Raw genomic sequence first — 19,536 nt, forward strand, 5'->3', positions numbered from 1 at the left:
ACGTCATCAGGGTCCTATTCCACCACACAGAGTACAAATAAAATCATAAAATCACAGAAAACGTGTCAGTCTTGCAAACAGCACAGTGGTCATTGCCATCCCCACCCCTGCTGCTTGCTCCTCCCTTTCCTGATGCTGTGCCCACTCTTAGTACAAACTTGGCTAATTTTCCTTTGGCCAACGGTATTTAGTTTTACAGGCCAACGGTAGCCTGGGGTGCAGTGGGAAGAGTGCTGCCAGCGGGGCCAGGGACGGGATCCTGCCGCTCTGCTCAGCACTGGGGAGGCCGCACCTGGAGTGCTGCGTCCAGCTCTGGGCTCCCCAGCACCACGGACATGGAGCTGCTGGAGCGAGTCCAGCTGAGACAAGGGGACAGCAGCATCTGTCCTGCTTGGAGGAGAGGTTGGAGGAGAGAAAACTGAGGGAGGATCTCATCAATATGTACAAATATCACAAGGGAGGTTGTCAAGAGGCTGGGACCAGACTCCTTTTGGCAACGGGCACAAACTGAAACAGGAACTTCCAGATGGATATGAGAGGACATTTTGTTACTGTGAGGTGACACAGCACTGGAACTGGCTGCCCAGAGAGGCCGTGGAGCCTCGTTCTCTGGAGATATTCAAAACCCACCTGGTTGTCATCCAGTGCAACGTGCTCTGGGTGAGTCTGCTGGGAGAGGGTTTGGACCAGGCAATCTCCAGAGGTCACTTCCCACATCAGCCATGCTGTGATTCTGTGATCCCTTTCCACAGGGCTGCTCTCCAGCCTCGTTTCCCTACATTTGTACATACAGACAGGGTTGCACTGTCCTAAGTGCAGAATCTGGCACTTGCTCTTGTTAAACTTCATGTAGCTGGTGATTGCCCAGCCCTATAATTTGTCAAGATCTCTCTGCAAGGCCTCTCCATCCTCAATGGAATCAACAGCTCCTCCTAATTTAGTATCATCTGAAAACTTACTTGGTGTGCATTCAAGTCCCTATTTATAAAAACATTAAAGAGAATTGGCCCTAAAATTGAGAGCCCTGGGGAACCTCACTGGTGACTGGCCACCCATATTCATTGACAGTCTTAAGTTTAATGTCAGAGTGAGAATTTTTATCAGAATTTAACTAAAGAAAGAATATATTTGACACAGTTATCAGCCAAGACTATGAAGATCCTTTGGAGAAAATTAGCAAAGATTTTAAAGTGTGAAATGTGGATGATAGGAAACTAACAGCAGGTAGAAACAGTAGACCAATTAATCCCCTGAACAAGAAGGGGAGCCCAAATTGAAACACTCAGTTATGTACACCTACAAAAATGTTTTGCCAACAGCAAACATTATTCCTGGTGATAATACCAGGAACCCTTAGCCCATCATCCACAGCTCTTTTTTTTTTTTTTTTTTTCTTTTCTGTAATATCTGTGGAATTAGTGTATATAGAAACAAGGGTACTCTCAACCACTTTGCAGCATTATGGAAAAACAACCTCACTATCTGCATCTAAAATACAAAGGTCTTTTTCAACCTTACAGCTGGCCTTTCTGCTCTTCCATCATCACAGTTGACACAGCTGACAAGTTTATCTATCTTAACAGTACTCTCCCTAGCTCAGCAGTAATTGCTGACAAGTATCTCTCTGCTTTCAAAACAAGCTGAATACTGGGTTTTCTGCAAAATCATGTCTGGAGCAATCACAGGATCACTCACCCTGAATCTGTGTTTGAAAAGTCTGGTTTTGTTTCTGTTCTCCTTTATGGTCCTCCACAGAACTCCCACCTCTGACGATGAAGCCTGTTCCCCCAGTGCTGCCTGCGCACGAGTCTGGGAATCTGCTGACAAGACCATGCAAGAAGCATTGAACTTCCATCTCACAGCAGGATTTCACCTTGTATTGAAACTTTCCTAAAACCTTATAGACACTGAAAGCCCTCCCCAGAATTTGTAAGGTCAGTACCAGTAACACCACTAGAAAAGACTTCACTTCAAGAGATGTGAACAGAAATCTATTACAATATTCTCTCAGTATCTGTGGCAAAATGCAGACAACCTGGTGGCTAACAGAGAGAAGAGAAAGCTGAAAAAGAATCAATTAGCACCTTCTCAACACTTAAAATTCACATCTGTTCCTCCTAGGTGGTCTGTTTCCAAATGGCAGTACGCAGAGATTGTGGAAGTAAAAATTGTTTAGTCGCATTGAAAGTGCGATCACCGCCAGCTACAACAATCAATAATAACAGAAAAGCTTCCAGTAGCTACGAAAGCTGAGTGCCATAAAGAGATGCCTAGAGACAAAGGTTATGATAATGACAAATAGACCTAATGCATTCTGTTCAGAGCAAAGCGAAATCCAAGCCTGACACATACACATTTTGAAGAATGGCATGAAGCATTACTGAAAGATTACAAAGAGTCAGCAAATGAAAAATAATTCTACGGAGACCGTTAATATTAAAAATGTTTTTCAGTTCTATAGGTGATACTATCAGAAGTCAGCTTTGCTCAGGATTTCTGAGCTTCTTCTGAGAAAGTCTAGAAAATATTTTGGGCTGGAAGAAAACAAACATTATTTGACTACAGGTCTCTCAATGATACTCTGAGAGAGACGTCTTCAGAGAACTTCTACGTGCATCCAGGAATGATCCCTGTTATTGTTGCCTGTGTTGAGTGGCTTTATAAGAAAGACATGCATGCAGTGAGATATGGTTTAGAAATGTCAGTAACATTTCTAATATTAGTGTCACCTGGCAGGCCAGTGTCCCCTGCCTGCAGTGGCTGCTCCTGCAAGGTGACCTTCTGCTCTTGTGAAGTAGAAGTAACATGATCTCTGCGAAAATGCACAGCGCAGCTGAGAAAGTCATTAGAGAGCTAGAACTGCAACTACCAAGAGTTGAAGAGCTTTTTGTTTAATATATTAAATGAAGCCTCCTTGAGGTAAAAAAATTAAAAATCAAACTATCTCTCATATGAACCAAATGGGACTCTATGGGTATGTAAACAGGTAGAAAGTGCCTATCATTTCTTTGGGCCAAACACAGACCCAAAGGTCACATATTCATCAGACCCCTAGGGTCTATGACACTGACAAGCATGCATAAAGAAAAAATTGTGCCTGAAAGGAAGTGCAATTAAACGCACTTGCTGCTTTATGCAAGTATGGAGTGCAACCTGAATTAGCTGGCATATTCTGGCAACCTAATGCATTTGTACGGGTGATGTTCCACTGAAGACAATACACTGAGTCCCGTGTATTGGCATAAATGCTGGGAAAGTCGTGCTCAGCATTTACCTTGGCTCCACAGGATCCACACAGAAGCGTGTGCCAACATGGGAACAGGCCAAATTTGTAATCTAAGCAGTTTAGAAACAGTCCTTTCTAGATTTCGGTCATTTTAATCGCATTGAACTGTACTTTGTTTCCACCTTGGAGTAAGAACTCCCTCTGCATCTAACTGGACAGACAGGAGTAAGAAAGAAAGACGCGTAAGGATAAACTTTTCAAGCCTTCTCCTACTCTGTCTATAGCAGATGGATAGAGCTGGGGCATAACAAATTATGCACCACCACAATAAACCCAGGACTTTACCCAAAGGTATAACCTCGTCTAAAATCTGCATTTTGATCCCCTGCTCTTTCAGGTGTCCTCTCAGTTGCCTGCTGCAGTTGGAAACGTTGTGGAGTCCAGGACACAGGCTTTATGTTCTCCAGAATTCTGCAGTTTTCTGCAACTAAATTGAATGTGTATGAACTTAGGGACCTTCCTCCTTCTCTTTAATGAAACAAGGCATGGTCCCTGCAAAGACCCAGGACACCAGTCTCAAGTCTTTTTTGCTATACACTGTAAAGCCCACTGAGAAGATAAGATGTGGACAGCTGGGCAAGACTTTCTCAGTTCCATTTTCCACGTATTGTATCATTCCAAACACTGCACGTCACAGCTTCATTCTAGCAGAATAAACTCTAACGAGGAAGAGATTTCAGTTAATTATTCTGCCTTTTCAATACTGGATTTGTGCTGAAAATAATGTTAGAGACATTGAATGTATGGACTTTTCTGATATAGGTAAGAAACATAGCTGGAAAACTCAGCAAAACTTTAAGCCCCACAAATCAGAAACCAGAAACAGGACTGCAGTGCTTAACAGCAGGTCTGGCCAATAACTTCAGTGGAAAAACAAATTTGCAAGGATCAAATTACAGAGTCAAAAAAAAATCCAAATCCACATTTTCAGGCTAGCTACTCCATCCTGCACTCTTAATTTGAAATCTTCTAGACTTCGTAATTATTGAAATAGACACTTTTTTTATGACTCACAACAGAACAATAAAGGGTTAACAGGCAAAGATTTAAGGGCCTACCTAAGTAACCAGGGGAACATTGGAATTCCCAACCTGAGAGAAAATGTAAAGCATGGATTACTTCCTGAAATCTGCTCAAAATAAAATAAAAATAGTGGTAATTTTGATGAAAAAAAAAGTGTTGTTCCTTCCCAGTGATCCTTGAAGAGCAGAGCAGTGCAGTGGAAGGGAAGGGAAGCCAGCACTTGGCTTGTAGTGCATTAGTGCTCTATCACCTCTACTGCCAAAGTGAACCATTACTTACTAAAAGCGCTCTCTAGACAGGCCCCTTCTGGGACAGCGTACCCATCACTTTCTGAAGGGTAGTTTGGAGGATTCCTCCCTTTTTGTTGGACAGTCCCCTGGGTTTCTAAACCTCATGCATTATGGATAGGATCTTAATGGAGACTGGCTGCATAAGCACTGCTTGCTGAGCCTCTCAGCTCAAGACAGCCATTGCTGCGCTGTGCTTTCCACTTTCTTTCCATCTTCTGTATGCCAATTAGGCTCTAATTTGATTTCTGTTCTATCTGTATGAACCCCATTAAAACCCAATTCTGCTTATTACCAACAGCTTTCTTTAAATGAAACTACTTTCCCTCTAAGGATTCTCCCAGATTCAGAGGCAAATCAATCCACAATTACCCGATGTGTTGCCAGCCCATGCCACTTGGACTGTACGCCCGCTTTGCATTAAAAGCAAGCCTCCAGCTCACCGCCACCTCCTTGGCACTTTGCAACCTGCCACGATGCCATCCATCTTTGCCTTGCCAGATCAATAACGACAATTCTTGTACATAAATACCCTCAAATTACTTCTCTCTACAGTAACACAACACCAGTGTATTCTCTGTAGTACTGGCCACGCAGACATTAGCTCTAATGGTGGTCTCTGCAAATGCACTGATGATTTAACTTCTGAGGGAAAAGAAACTTGCTTATAAAATATTTGTCAGTATCAATAGGCAATTAATATAAAATAGCCTCTTAATGAAGAGTCTCCCAGATTATAATGAAGCTTTGTAGCTGTGTCCTAATGTTCTTTAGCTAAGAAACTTGGGATATTATAAACATTATGGAATCTCACTGTTGCTACAGACATAGAAGAATGTGAGTGGGTGCGTGTCTTCTCTTAACAGAAAAGGAACGGGCAGAATAGAAATAATTTTCTCTCAGAACACAAATAACCACAGTCTTTTATGACTCCTTGGAAAAGAAATAGCTTCAGGAGGGTGCACTGAGGTTCTCTTCTTCATGTCTTTTCCCTGTGAAGATTATAGCTGTTAAAAACAGGAAGCTGGTGTTTTGAAAATTTTATCTATGTAGCTTGATAATAGACAACAAAATTTTCTACCCTCCATGAACAGAAGATCTACTCCTTCCTCTTTTCTGGTTAGCCATCCCTGTTCTTTACTTCAAGTGGATATGAAAACTCTATCAAAAGGTTGTACATTTCTACAAACAATTGCTAACAGAAGGTACTTCAGATTTGGGGAAGATTTTACAATGACAGAACTGTCTTTAAAATCAGGGAGGTTTGAGCAACACTTGAACTCCAGTACATTGATGCTAAGGTTGTTTCAAAAGACTATAACGACTGATGTCGATATGAGGTTTTCTCTCCCAGGGAAGGCTCTACTGAGAGAATGCTGATTCCCTAACACCTTCCCATGTTGAAGCTGGAAGAAGCAGGGGCTTCACAGAATGAGCTCGGATGGAAGTGGTTTTGCTGACACATTACCTGCTGACGGGGGTATTTTACTCATAATATTCTTGTCACAAGTAAAGTAGGTGCAGAAAAAGCATAATGTGGTATTTTCCTTTTCCTTACTAGTTCTCACCTGAAGGTTTCATCAAGGAGAGATGACCCTCATAAGCATCCCCATATAAGGCAGCAGTTGAAACATTCCAGGCTGTTATGTACAAGTGATATCTAGTTTCTCCTGATAGCTGCTCTGATTTTTTGTCTGGAACTTATCCAAGAAGAAGGAACAGTCAGACTAAAATTACTAAGAAGACACAACAGAGATATAAAAAGTAATTAAAACTTATTTCGTATCTAGAAACAGTGAACTCTTCAGAGCAAGAATGCATCTGGCTATTTTAAGAATTATAGCAGGCCTTTGTTGAGCTGCATAAATGAGTAACGCTTGTATATACAACAGATAATAATAAATATAATGATATTTTACAAAGTATGCACATAAAATGGTAGCATGATAAACTGCAAAAACGGGCAATAAATCCTATTTTTCATTCAACCCTTGCCACCTCACCTGTGCTCTGTATGCTAACTCTCCTCTCCAAGGATTTATCCTATTCCAGAATCTAGAAACAGCTTGAAAAACAACTGCTGCTTCAAATATAGAATGTGAAAAGCAGCCAGAAGAGTGGTTTCCTTTCTTTTTTTTTTTTTTTTATCTTCCTCTAGTTACACAGGTTCAGAGTGTAAGATGGATAGCAGTCACTCTTTCATTTATGTTAAAGATCTGTTGCCCTAGTCTACCAGGGCTGGAAATGGGTGCTGTAAACCAGCTGCCCACTGGTGTCAGGTTTGGGGAAAGGTGTAATTCCTGAGAAAGGAGAAACAAAGCAATCACAAAGCACTTCCTTTTAGCCGCTGGTTCTAGCTAAACAAAACTTCCTGCTCGCATGTTGCAGAAACACAGGACTGCTGCTTTTTTCCACTTATGAACAACAAAACTTGATTTTAACTGTGGCTTCAGCCTCTGGGCATCAGAAAAGTTCATCTGAGTTCAAAACAGGGTAGGAAGCTGTATTTACTGTTGGGAAATCCTGGGTAGAAATACACTGTTTGTGTGCTTTGTAACGCATACACACAGAGCTTAATATATCTGGGACATGGAAAACCTTCTCTGCAGCTTGTTGGAAGCAGTACCCACTGCTCTGGCCAGGCTGCTGGACTGCCCAAAATCCAGAATAAAATCCTCAAATACCATCCAAATATTATATTTTTTGGGGAAAAAAAAAAAGACATAGCCAAGATGATACACATACGTGGTTGTTCTGAGATGAGGAGGTAATACTGTAGGTACTCTTCAGCTTAGGCAAGATCAACTAAATGAGTCTGAGTTTCCCTAGAGTCACAGATTTTTTTTCTTATTTCTCTTCACTGGCCATCATCACTGTTTCTTTCTTAAATCTTTTGACAGTTAAAGACCTTATATCCTCATGGATATGTATGGCACAGACTTCCTACTATAATAGTATAGCTCCCTGGGTGAGTGTTTTTACACTGGAACAAACACATCCACACAGCGAGATACGCTGGAAGAGCCAGAGCAAAAGAATTACACCCCTGGGGGCAGGTAGCTCTGTGGAAGTTTCTGTGTGGACAAGGCCAGGAAGAGAGACTGGCTTCACCACCCAGCCTAATAAAAACACAGTTAACTCACTCTTCTCTCTATAGCTGGCAGCAAAGGAAGTCTTTCTGTGTTACCTTCTTAAAAACCTTCAGAAGCATAATGTCTGCCTGAACTACACCAGCAAACACCACCACAGAGTCAACCAAGTTCTAATGAAATCTACAATACCAGTTTCTACATCTGATGGATTTTTAGGTAACATCCTTATGATTAAACACAATGGTACACTTGAAGTATGTAAATAAACATACATTTTGGTACCTCTGTGCACTATTCCCTGGCAATGTGGATGAGTCACCTCGGAATGAGGAGGCTGCTGAAGAGAAGGGTTGGATAGCACAGTTTGTTGGAGAGCACAGCACGGCTTGGGAAGTTCTGTAGGCACAAAAGGCAAACAGTAATGTCAAGCAGATGGCTAAAAACAGGAACCAAACAAGAAAGAAAAAGAAAAAGAAAAAAAAAGAAGTTGCTTGAGCAACACACACACGTATTTATAAGGTCTCACCGGCAAACCAGGACAATGAGTCTTTGTACAAGGGAAATATATTACACAACATAAAGCCATATCACTCGCCACATAAAGCTGCATTAAATGAATTCACTGATTAATAAATCAGACATCAAGAACTACAAAAAATTGTCCAGGAACTCTTAATACCGTATCCTTCAGCTGTGCACATAAATGACATACTATTGTTTCAAGTGGTCAGAATCATATCATATGTAAATATCATAAGCCCTTTATAGCAAAGAGCCTCTGCAAATTCTTTTTTTAGCCTAAATGGTAAGAGCCTTTGCTTTTGGAACAGGACAGTTCAAATTCTATCTCCAGTTAACCACAAAGCCCCAAGTGACTATAAAATGCAGTAGTGACATCTGTACAGTTTCAGAGGCCACAGATTGTTTCCATATTCTAATTACTACATCTCATTACAATGAAGAAAAATCACTTATTTTTTTGAGTCGCAGATGTGAAAGGAAGATCTTGTGGTTAAAGGACTCACAGAACTCAGAGGCCTAGATTTTTTTCTCTTTCCAACTAAATTGCAGAGCACGAGAACACTCACTTTCTTCCACTGCGTCTTGGAAGACTTAACACACCCATGTTCACTAAGTGTTTTGATGTCTTCATTTAAGTGACTCATATGGTCACAAAATACTTAAAATACCTTGCATGCAAAATTTTGATTATCACAGATCAGAAAGTTTGGAAAGAAGAGATACTTAATTAATTCTTTATGGAAAATTTTCCTGTCTTAATCTTGTTTTTAGAACACTAGACAATTAGGAGATATTATACAATAGTTGACTTTCTCAAAACATAGTCTGTGATTAAATCATTGTTATGTGAAAAAAGCCTGTACGTGGTAGTGTCCAATTCACGTAGTACTGCTGACCTTTTAGCTTTTCTAAGGCATCCAAGACACATGACAACTACAAACACTGGTTCAACCAGAAAAGACACACCGCTGCTATGATCAACTGCACCTTGATGTTGTTTTCAACCCAGTTCCACACACTACTGATGTAATTGTATCTAAATTTAAGGCAGCAATTGGCTGGGTGGGTGATATTGTCACCAATCCGCAATTCTTCATCAGCTTTTATAGACTGTAGCGTCTTCTTTGGAAACTCTGAGTTTCATGTGAATGCTTGAGCAACAGCTGGCATGATAAGGCATGCATACTTGTGTCCAAAAATATGCACTCTGGGTGTGGTGCGAGGAACAAGGTCAAGGGACATGAGCCTTCCGGCCTAGGTCCTAGCTGGAGAGCTCGCACGGTGCAGGAGCACTTACCTGGTGAGGCACAGTCAGGCAGCACTCTTTTATAAGGGGTTTTCATGACACATGAATGGGAGTCAACAATGGATTGCTAAAGAATGTAATGAGATTTACATTTACAAGTTTTTAATGGCACAAAAAATCACCAGGCTTAAATCTCCTACTGAAACTCTAAAGCCAGAATACCTAAAAGGCTACGAAAAAGAAACTTGTGATTTTTAGTGAAACACAGGCAAATTGATTCAGAGGGCACTGTGCTCACTTTCCTCTAACCCAGAAAACTTGTCCTATGAAGCAAGGTAGCTCTGCAGACCTGCAGTAGGTCCTGTGAGCCACTGTCTGGAAATGTAGGTGTTTTCCTTTTCCAAAAATGCAGACTCACCATGTTGTGGTGGGGGATCCCCAAGGTGTGAGTTACCTGAATGCAGATGTCATTTTTCACCTAAGTAGCACGCCTAACTTGTTTTTGTCGGCAACAGATGCAAAATCAGAACTCTGGGGTTTCAGTCCCTGTTCAATCTACAGTTATCCATTCTTTCTCTCCAATTGAGCTCGCATTGACATTTTGCAACACACAGTTAACTGCAGAGTGAGTGACATTACGGTGGTGACACCAGATCTTTGCAACCTGAACTCTCCAGTATAAACAAAAAGCAGAAATGAATCCCCTGTCTCCTGAGCATTAGCAGTTCCTGAAAAGAGCAAATGCAGAATTGCTTTCCTTATGGTCAAAAATGAATACTGCGAGGAAGTGACTGGAGGGCATTTTAGATTTCATGTTAAAGAAACAAAGCACAAATTGACTTTTTATAAAGGTCAAGTGAAAAATTGGATATCTTAAGGCTGCAGAGAATTTCTACCCTGTGTTCAGTCCTGTTTATACACAAAAATGAGGAGAAAAATATTGTCATGGCCAGCTTAACAGATGATCTGGCTCGGGACAAAGGAAAGAAAAAAGGAGAAAAAAAAGACCATTTTTTCATGAAAGCCTGGTATTATACACAATATCATTTACAATAATTTTCCTCAATGGAAGTTATTACATTGCCCTTTCACAAACCATCTCAGCAGTAACAAAATCTATCCAGCACGGCTTGCACATAACCTGCAGGTTCCAGCATTTGGCACTGGTTTGTGAATTAGTTGGTTATGTGCTGAAACAGGTATTTAGGATACATAATTCATCCTCTATGCTAAAAATACACAAAATAACAAATAATGCCCATACTTAAAATGATATTTTCACATTGCTTTCACATGGGCTAAATCGTGTCCCATGTGAACTGACTAAACAACTTTGTAGTAATTAAAAAAAACCCACAAAACTCCTGAAGCTGATATTTTAACCCGAACCAGTTTTAACCATTACACATCTGGGGACATTCATCGCACAGTTTGCTTTGTTCATGCCATTGCTCAATCCACTGCGGTCTCAGTACATTGTGGTTCACCTCCTACATGGGAGAGGAGCACTCGGACCAAGGACACCACAGCCTGCCGAAAAGGAAGCAAGAGGGCAGCCTGGGGGCAACAGCAGCAGCGCTAATGGAAACAACAAAAATCAGAATGGTCAGAAACACACAACCTAAAAAAGGTTTTGCTGCTTCCTTCCCTACAGCCTCCCAGTGCTTTCTTCTCCCTGCACAAATACTGCACATTTTGTGTGCTTGCTTGGGGAGGAGGCTACTCCCTTTCCAGAGATCACAAGCGTATTTCACACAGGGCTGAGCAAGCTCTTCAGAATAGAAGCCACTGCCCCCAAATGTTCATCTCCTTCCTTCTGTACGCAAGCCCTCCCTTCCAGCCCCCTTTAAATTTTCTACTCAGGGAGATCAGGGTTGTTGGGTCTTTAATCTCCTCCTCACAGTTTCACATACAAACCTTGGCTTCAATATTTGGATACGTTTCCTCCTTTTTTTTTTTTTAATTCTCTTTTGAAGCCAAGTCGCTGAGTGAATCGTAAAGAGAGAGAATTCCAAGAGCGTTAGCTTCTCTGCTGTTCCCAGGGCAGGTCTGGGCCAAAATAAACCCCTGCCGTGCCAGCAGCAGTTACTTACAGTCGAACACCAGGCAGCACAGCACTGCAGCTTCCCAGTCCAAACCGTCTCCCATTGCCTTGTTAGAGATACCCTCCTTTGAGATTCTGTCTCCAGCTGCACCCCTTCCCACGTTCGTCTTGAATCACAAACTAACGAGCAGAAAAGAAAACAGAGAGAAGGTAAATAGTCTGCCTTGGATCCCAAAAGTCTCTGCCCAGAGTGCAACCTGCTTCACTCCAAAGCTTTTCCATCCCCACCCTCATTTCTGCTTCGTACCAAAGGTTTTAGAAACTGGTTACAGAAAGTGGTGGTTTACAGTGTGCCTTCCCTCCACCACCTCTGTTCGCGCAGTGAAGTCGGATGCCGAAACCAAATTCCTGTTAAAGAATTCAAGGAGCAAAAGGCCGCTGCTTCACAGGTCTCCAGTATGCCAGCCAGGACCAAACCTGACAACTGGGCAGGGAAGTTGCAGTCAGAGATCTGTCACCCAAGTCAGCCATTGCACAGAAAGATGCAATTATTTTTACCTTCGGGAAAGAAGCTTAACCTTAAAGCTCAAGCCATGCTACAGAGCCTGTCACTACAGCTATTTGATATCATGTTAATATTGATTTAAAGAATTTAATATCATTTTCTCATAAATTTCATAACAATCATGTGAAGAATTTTCCCCGTAGTTGTTTTCAGTCTTCTACACAAGTAGGTGAATTTGCACCAGCTCTGTTCACACCCTTTTTGCATAAACATTTATCCCACAAATTCTGGTCACTGTTGTGTTTGTACAGAGTAAATTTCAGATGTTTATTGGCAAAGGGCTGTACAGGAAATGCCTGCACATTTGATCAACCAGCCAACGCAAACAATACCATGACAATTGCGGTTTGGGTGATTGTCAAATAATGGCAAAAAACTGTCCATGAGCAAGCCTCGGACATGCAATATTTCATAAATTTATAAAATGATGTCCGATCATTCATTCTGTACAGACAACAAGTATAACCAAGGAAACCAGGGATATTGAAGTGGCAAATTATTGCCATAGGTGCTGTCATCTTCAGAGTAGAGCACTGGAAAGCCTCACACTCTAATTTGCATGAGGAATGCTTCAGGAAAATACCAGCCCAATCTATCGCCCGATCTATTCAGAGGAACTATTTCCTCATTTTTTTCAACACGTCTTCGCACTCCTCTCCGAGACCAGTAAGCTCCCTGCTCACAGGGCTGGCCCAGGACACAAACAGCTGAACCGCTCGCACCTCCACACCCTGCTTTAGGGAAGAGCCATCCTTCAGGTCACTTTGAGACGGCATCACTGTAAAACCACAGGCTTTTACAACATTAAGGCATCAGGGACAGCATTCTCTTTAGTATGATCATAAAAAGCTGAGAGTGTTTTTGCAGTCACAGTGCCTAAGCCTGAACAAGGAGGCAAAGCTGGGAGTCCTCGTTCTCTCACACATACACACACACACACTTTTTGTAATTGGTTCTGCTCTAATCACAGCTCCTCCTTCCTGCTTTCCTCTTCTTTGTATTTATTTCTTAGCGTTCCTAGCTCCAAATAGCAGCCACTGCAGCAAATCCTCCAGTTCTCAAGGGCAGTAATAGTAGAAGGGATTTTTTAATTCAATCAAATGCCTAACAAATCACAAGAATTAATTAGTCTCTCTCATTTGTCTTGTTTTTCTCCTGGTTGCAGTCTCCTCTCACTTCCACCCCGATCCTTTTTTCTGTTCCCCCCTCTTTTCTGTTTCCATATGAATCTGACTTTTCATTTTCCCCGTCCGCGTTCCAGCTCTCTCTCTCCCCCTCTCACAGTGCTGCTGGAACATGCAGCAGGAAAATGATGGATGATCACCTGTCACAGCTTGTTTATTATAATTCAGACAATCAATTACACATCCCTAATGCTGGTTGTCCCGCTGGAAATTTACATGCTCGGCACAGACCAATGTGAAAATGGAATCTCATTTGCCAAATGTCTTTCTGTGGGTACGGCGTGATGATTACAGTCTGGTTGTTTCAACAGTTGTGTGTGTCTGACAATGTCATCGCTTACTGCCTGCCACAGGTCACATTGCTCTGAGGCATTATTTATTGCGTTCTGCAGGCTGAGGCTTTCAGAGGACAAAGATGTTGCTAAAGCCACCGTGCTCAGGGCAAGCAGGCAAGGTAGATCAGAGAGCAGGCACACAGCTCCGGCGCCCATCACCTGCCTTTGTTTCCACTGGTGTGAATCCTTGTACCCCCTCCACCTTCTTTTCTTTTATGGATGACTGCCTTGTATGAAAGGGCTCCTGCATTGACAGGCAGGGCTCTGGCAGGGGGAAAAGCTGCTCATGCAGCTAAATAATCCCAGGACAGCTAGCGATTTAATAAGGAGCAAAGAATTGCAGATAAATGAGACAAAGGGGAAAACCAAAAAGAGCTTGTAAGCGTTAAGCTAAAGCGCAACACAGGAGTCTGTGCTGAACCTGCTGGGAAAGGGTTACGTGGATTTCACTGACTGATTTGAGTGGTAGGGTTCATTCTTCCACCTAATTAGGAAGAAGGTGGGAGATCCTGCAGGGAAAAGGATGTAGAGAATGGACTGAGCAGCCCATCCTGGGAAGGTTTTGATCTGAGGGAGCCACAACTTCAGGAAAAGGAGGGAAGATATTTATATCACGTGTGAACTGTGTTAATGAGCAAATTTAAAAACACACAAATTTCTGTAAATGTAGGTTTTAGAAATTCTAGGCATGGGATGCTTCAACAATATGCCCATCTATCAATAGGGACACATATACATGCAACCATGCATAATATACAAAGGAAATTTCCTCTCCCTTAGCAGGTGAGAAAGGCAGGGAAAGGAAGGTACCTTTCTTGTCTAGAAGCCAAGTTTCTAACGTCTCCCTCTTAATTGGAGAGAAGGACATAAGAATTGTCCCATTAATTCATCTTGCTGCCTTAGGCTTGCCGTTCTCTGGCACAGAAGTCAGCTGCTTCCCTCCACCTTTCTGCTGGACACAGCCTGGTTTGGATTTTGTATCTAAAGAGCCTGAGCAATAAAGCACCCACAAAGTCATTCCCAGGAGGCTCGGGTGGAAGATGGGGAGTAAAATTGTTATACCCACCTTCTCAACATCAGTCTCAGTCATGCATGTGGTTGTACTTCTCCATACAGCGGTTAATCTGCCGGATTAGTTACTTCACTTGGTTAAAATTATGTTTGAGTATTCAACATCTAAATGGTGCACTTCAATTTCACGCTGTGCACTCATTTGTTTTTCTGCTTTTTGACTTCTTAGAAAATTCTTCTGTTCTATGGTATTATTACATATTTATACTTGTATTGATATAAAGTGCACTTCCAAAAATTTTGTATAATTAATGGCTTGCTTTTCTTTTCCTTTTTTTTTCCTTTCCCTCCGTTTCCTTCTCAGTAAAGTTACACCTTTCTTCTTAGAACTAATTTCTGACCAGTGTGACTCCATGCCAGATTGTGCCAGCACAAAATATTCAAGGAAGTGCAACAACTGTCTTACTGCCACCGACTACAGAGCTCAGGTGCAAAACAGGAACGGGGCACTAGGGGAGCAGGCCTCATCGAGCATCCCAGTCGTCACTGTGGGGCACTTGCAGAAGGATGGATACCTGCTGATTTGAAAGACGTTCACACGAATTCTCAGGAACCGGAACTATCCCCGGGAGTAGTCTTGCCTGTTACAAATGCCTCAGCACTGAACAGGACGGTCTCAAAGCAATTCAAATATTTCTACATTCTCTCTCTTCAAGGCATTCACCACTGGCTCAGAGTTCAGGGACTCTGAAAGGCTTATGTGCCACAGGGGGAAGTTAAGGAAGGACACATCCACATCATTTAAAGAGCAGATGTGGAGCAACAGCTCACACACTGGCCTGTAAATATTCAGATACAGGCACACCAAAGCGTGCACAAAACACTCAAGAGCCAAACACAAATTCTGTTGAGCTGTGCATGCATGTAGCTCTACAGGCACACATTTTGATAGAAAATTTCAGGCTTGGGTATACTCTGATTACAACCGTACATGTACAACCATGCAGGTTCTTAGAGCATCCATGAAGCCAAGCTGGATGCCCATAAAAGAGATGTTTCATGGGATTTAGATATTTGTGTGCGTGCTGGCTTTGTGAATGGTAAACTGTTTGTTTCTGCACTTCTCATCCATATTCTGCATTCTATTTTCATTTATTTACATGAAGTGCAATCTCTTATTCACCAAGGTTTTATCAGTTATACACACACAACGTATGCATGGATGCAGAATTTGGCCTACTGTGAATGACAAAGAGAGGAAAATATCTGAGGGCTTTTGCTCCCTCTTTTCTTTCTGAGCACATTAAGCTTCTTAAGTTTGAACGTTCCTACTGAGTCAGATATTGACAGACATATTTGCCTTTTAGTGCTTTCAGGTTCATTGGTTGCGTGAACTTGAAAACACAGCTGGTAAACATGGAAAACATCCTCAATTTCAAACGAGAACATCGAGGCATTTGGAATTAGAACCAAAATGCAGATAACAAAATACATTCAGTACACGAAACATTGTCCAAAAAGAAAGATCTGCCCATTGCATTTGAGAGAAATGCAAAAACTAATTGAAATTGTATGATTTTGGACATTCTCAAACACAATCAGAAGCTTTAACATGGGTTTTTGCAACAATAGCCAGTGTCAAAGCCTGAACAGAAAACTAATCTCAAAGCCTGAACAGAAAACTTTATACAGAGAGGCATTATCTTGGTTGGATTCCAGTGTTTGGAAGTGATGACCTCTCTCCATGAGATTTAAATGTATTTTCCCCACTTATTTTAATATTTCCATCTAATTAATATTTTATAGCAGACAAATACAATACAATCTGTTTGAATGCAATACCACGAGCCAGTGCTTGTTATAAATGAGACAGCCTCAGTGCACCACATCGGAAGATTCAATAGAGTAAACTCTGACCTTTGAGTGATGGAGAAGAGGACTGGTAGATAGGAAAGATAACATAGGATACTCCTGATCTACATCTTTTCCCACTTAAAATAATCAGAGAGAAGTTCTATTCTCTTACTTCAGATTCCTTTGATATCCACATTTAACTGCAAAACTCAAGAATTCAGCCCAATAGATAAAGCAATGTTCACACACTACAATAAAACCTCTGATTCTCATACAAGAAGCCTCCAGTGAAGGTTTAGATCTATGAGAGTGAGAACAAAGAAGTTCTTGTCTGTCCAAGTCACTTTTCTTCCCTTGCATTTTCTCCTTCCTAAAACAGCGTATTGATGTCTTTGCTTAATCAGTAGCAGTATATATTTTTTTTCAAAAATAAGTATATGAATTTTAATCTGTGAGCACAAAAATATTAGCACTGTCTGCAGAAAAACACATGACATCCATACACCTCTCAAAAAAAAAATAGATTAAATAATGAGTTTCTACTTCAATAAGCAGAACTAACCCTAAGGAGGGGTGTCCTGCTGTTCAGAACAGTTGTCTTACCAAGGTGGAGAATGAGTGGCGAGTCTTCCCAGACAGTGAAATGGTGATGTACTAATGACACCTTTAATGATCTTATGAACCATCTACTGGTGTTTCCTCAGTTCTGTGTGCACATACGTCAGAAAACATGCCCTTTTTTCTTCCTTACAAAATACAGGCAGAAGAAAGTACACAGCTTGGGATGACAGCTACGTATGTTCCCTGAGTGAACAGATGTATGAGATGTAGTTGTGTGCGACAGCAGAAGACCGGAGCAGATAAATTTAGAAGAACCTCTGAGACCTTTGTTCCTATTGAGACCATGTGTGATATCCGTGGTACTGGGTTCAGCAAGTCTGTGTGCAGCAGATCATGTTGGTTAGTTATTCATACGTTAAATCTCTGTCTCGGCAGCCCTGTGAAAAGTAATATTGGTTGCAAATCCCACTGAGTCAACTCAAACCATAACAAAGCACTCTCTCTCTGCATATACATACACCCACATGTGTACACAGATCTGTTGACCACGGTGGTTTTGTTTTTACCTAACCTGTTGCTAGAGGACCAGCACGCTTAGCATTTCGGCTACATGTGCATCTAATTTCACAAACGAGGCAAGAGCATGTGAAAGGGCTCGAGTCCTTTTTACATAGCAAAAGGCTTCCTGTGCTCCTGAGAGTTCTGTATGAGTTGGCATAAAACAAAGTCTGCTGAGGGGGTTAGGGAGGAAATGGAGCAATCAAGTGTGTAAGGAGTCACTGCTACCCACAGAGGGAAATGTCATTCTGAAGCCGGCTGAAGTGAATCATATTGAGCCCTCAGCCTCTTCTCTTTTTTTCTTTTTCTTTTTCCTTTTCTTTTTCTTTTTTTCCTACTCCTGTCTTCAGAAAGATGCAATAGTTACTAATAGGAAGAAACGTAAACAAATGCTAGTTCTTATTGCTATAAAATCCTAATTGCATATGGGAGAGCATTTGGGATCAGGAAGGCCACCTCTGTCGTTACCTGTGGAATGTGAAGCTGAGCTGAAGGAGGAAGGAGTGCTGCGGCATCATTACCACTTGGCTCGGTATATTAGTCAGGCTGTGAGGATCAAAATAGTGCCAGCTGTCTGCAGGTGCTTAGTGAAGTAAGATCTCAAGAGGGACCTGTAAAACAAGGCGTGCTCTGGGATACTCTGAGTGAGGACACAGTGCTTCCTGAGCCTGGTGCTAGCTGCAGAATGACTGCCCTGAACAACTGCAGGACTGTTCGCAGCCCAGGCTGCTGGCGTAGACAGCCAACCCTGATGCCTTCTGTGCCAGGCTCATAATTCGGTCAATTCTACCCAGAACGTGAAGTACACCTTGCCTCCACGACAGGCTAGAGGCACACACAGATACATGAGTCAGGGAAGGTTTCTGTGCTCCTAGGGGAGAAGTTTTCTCACTCTTCTTCATCAACTTGGGAGCTGCCAGAAGACTCACTTCCAAACTGAGGTGCGGCCAGAAAATCTAATCCATTAAAGAAGCTTTTTTCCTCCTCAACTGCTACCTTGTGAAACAGCCAAATTCTCACACTTACAAGGAAAGTTCCTTTTACTGCTGCCCCCAACAAACTTGCTGCAACTGGAATTTGAGTTTGCTTATTACGGTGGACTCAAGTTACACCAGACGTCTCATTCCTCCTCGCTCTAACTGGTATTTTGCTGTTCATGCAAGTCCCGCTGTTTTACAAAACAGATCCATTTCTACATTATTTTTGTTACTTATTCATAGTGTAGGAGCACTGAAAGGTTCTCCACCAACTCAGTTTTTGACTGTTAGGCACTACACAATCACATGCAGAGGGACCACCTTTCTATCAAAGAATTATAGTCTAAGCAGGCGATGCAGACAAAGGGCAGAAAACCAAGAGGCAGAGAGAGTTTACTTGTCCAAGGTCAAAAGCACAGCTGGTAATACAATCTTCCTATTCTTATTCCATTACTCAAACCACTAGGCAAAAGTGTCTTCCTAGCCTCCTCTCTCTCCGGTTCTTATCCACCCGCTCAAAATCCCCCAACCGCGGCGTGTAAACACTGCGCAAATCAGTAACACATGTGGAGAGCTCAGATGCTACCCCATGCACGGGATATGCTGAACCTGTCTGGAAAGTGTGACTCAGGACGCGTCCGGGACGTTGTGTGTTGTCACAGGGCCGAGGTGCAAAAAGGGCTCGGATCGTTCTGCAGCGCTACCTGGCAAGCACCGAATGCTCTCTGCTCCTACTGACAGAAGCTTTCAGTTCCCTGCAGCACCCCAGCCTCGTGTCAGCTCCTCTCTTTCTACACCATCGAGCACTTCTACAGACATTGCCAACTGCTGCATGCAACGTATTTCTGAAATAAAGACCAGGTACTTGTTCCTTCTTTGCGGGCGCGCTCCCCAGAGCAAATGATTCATGTCGCTCGAGTCGGAGCACCTCCATCTGTGCGAGTGAACGCCTCGCTCTTCACGGGTTGCAGGAGGTAGCAGAGAGGACCCC

General features: G+C 42.2%; 1 long non-coding RNA gene across 1 annotated transcript in view; it reads right to left on the minus strand.

The window, feature by feature from the left end:
• Nucleotides 1-559: 559 nt before the first annotated feature.
• The window catches only part of LOC311446199, a 57,475-nt gene continuing 38,498 nt past the window's right edge, over nucleotides 560-19,536 (minus strand). Inside the window, exons 2-5 of the long non-coding RNA XR_014698802.1 lie at nucleotides 11,550-11,680; nucleotides 7,961-8,084; nucleotides 6,165-6,332; nucleotides 560-1,817 (exon numbers count right to left, since the gene is read on the minus strand). This is a non-coding gene — a long non-coding RNA (uncharacterized lncRNA). The remainder of the gene's footprint in view (nucleotides 1,818-6,164; nucleotides 6,333-7,960; nucleotides 8,085-11,549; nucleotides 11,681-19,536) is intronic.

The sequence above is a fragment of the Aythya ferina genome (assembly GCF_964211825.1).
Source record: "Aythya ferina genome assembly, chromosome: 17".
In the NCBI taxonomy this organism is placed as follows: Eukaryota; Metazoa; Chordata; class Aves; order Anseriformes; family Anatidae; genus Aythya; species Aythya ferina.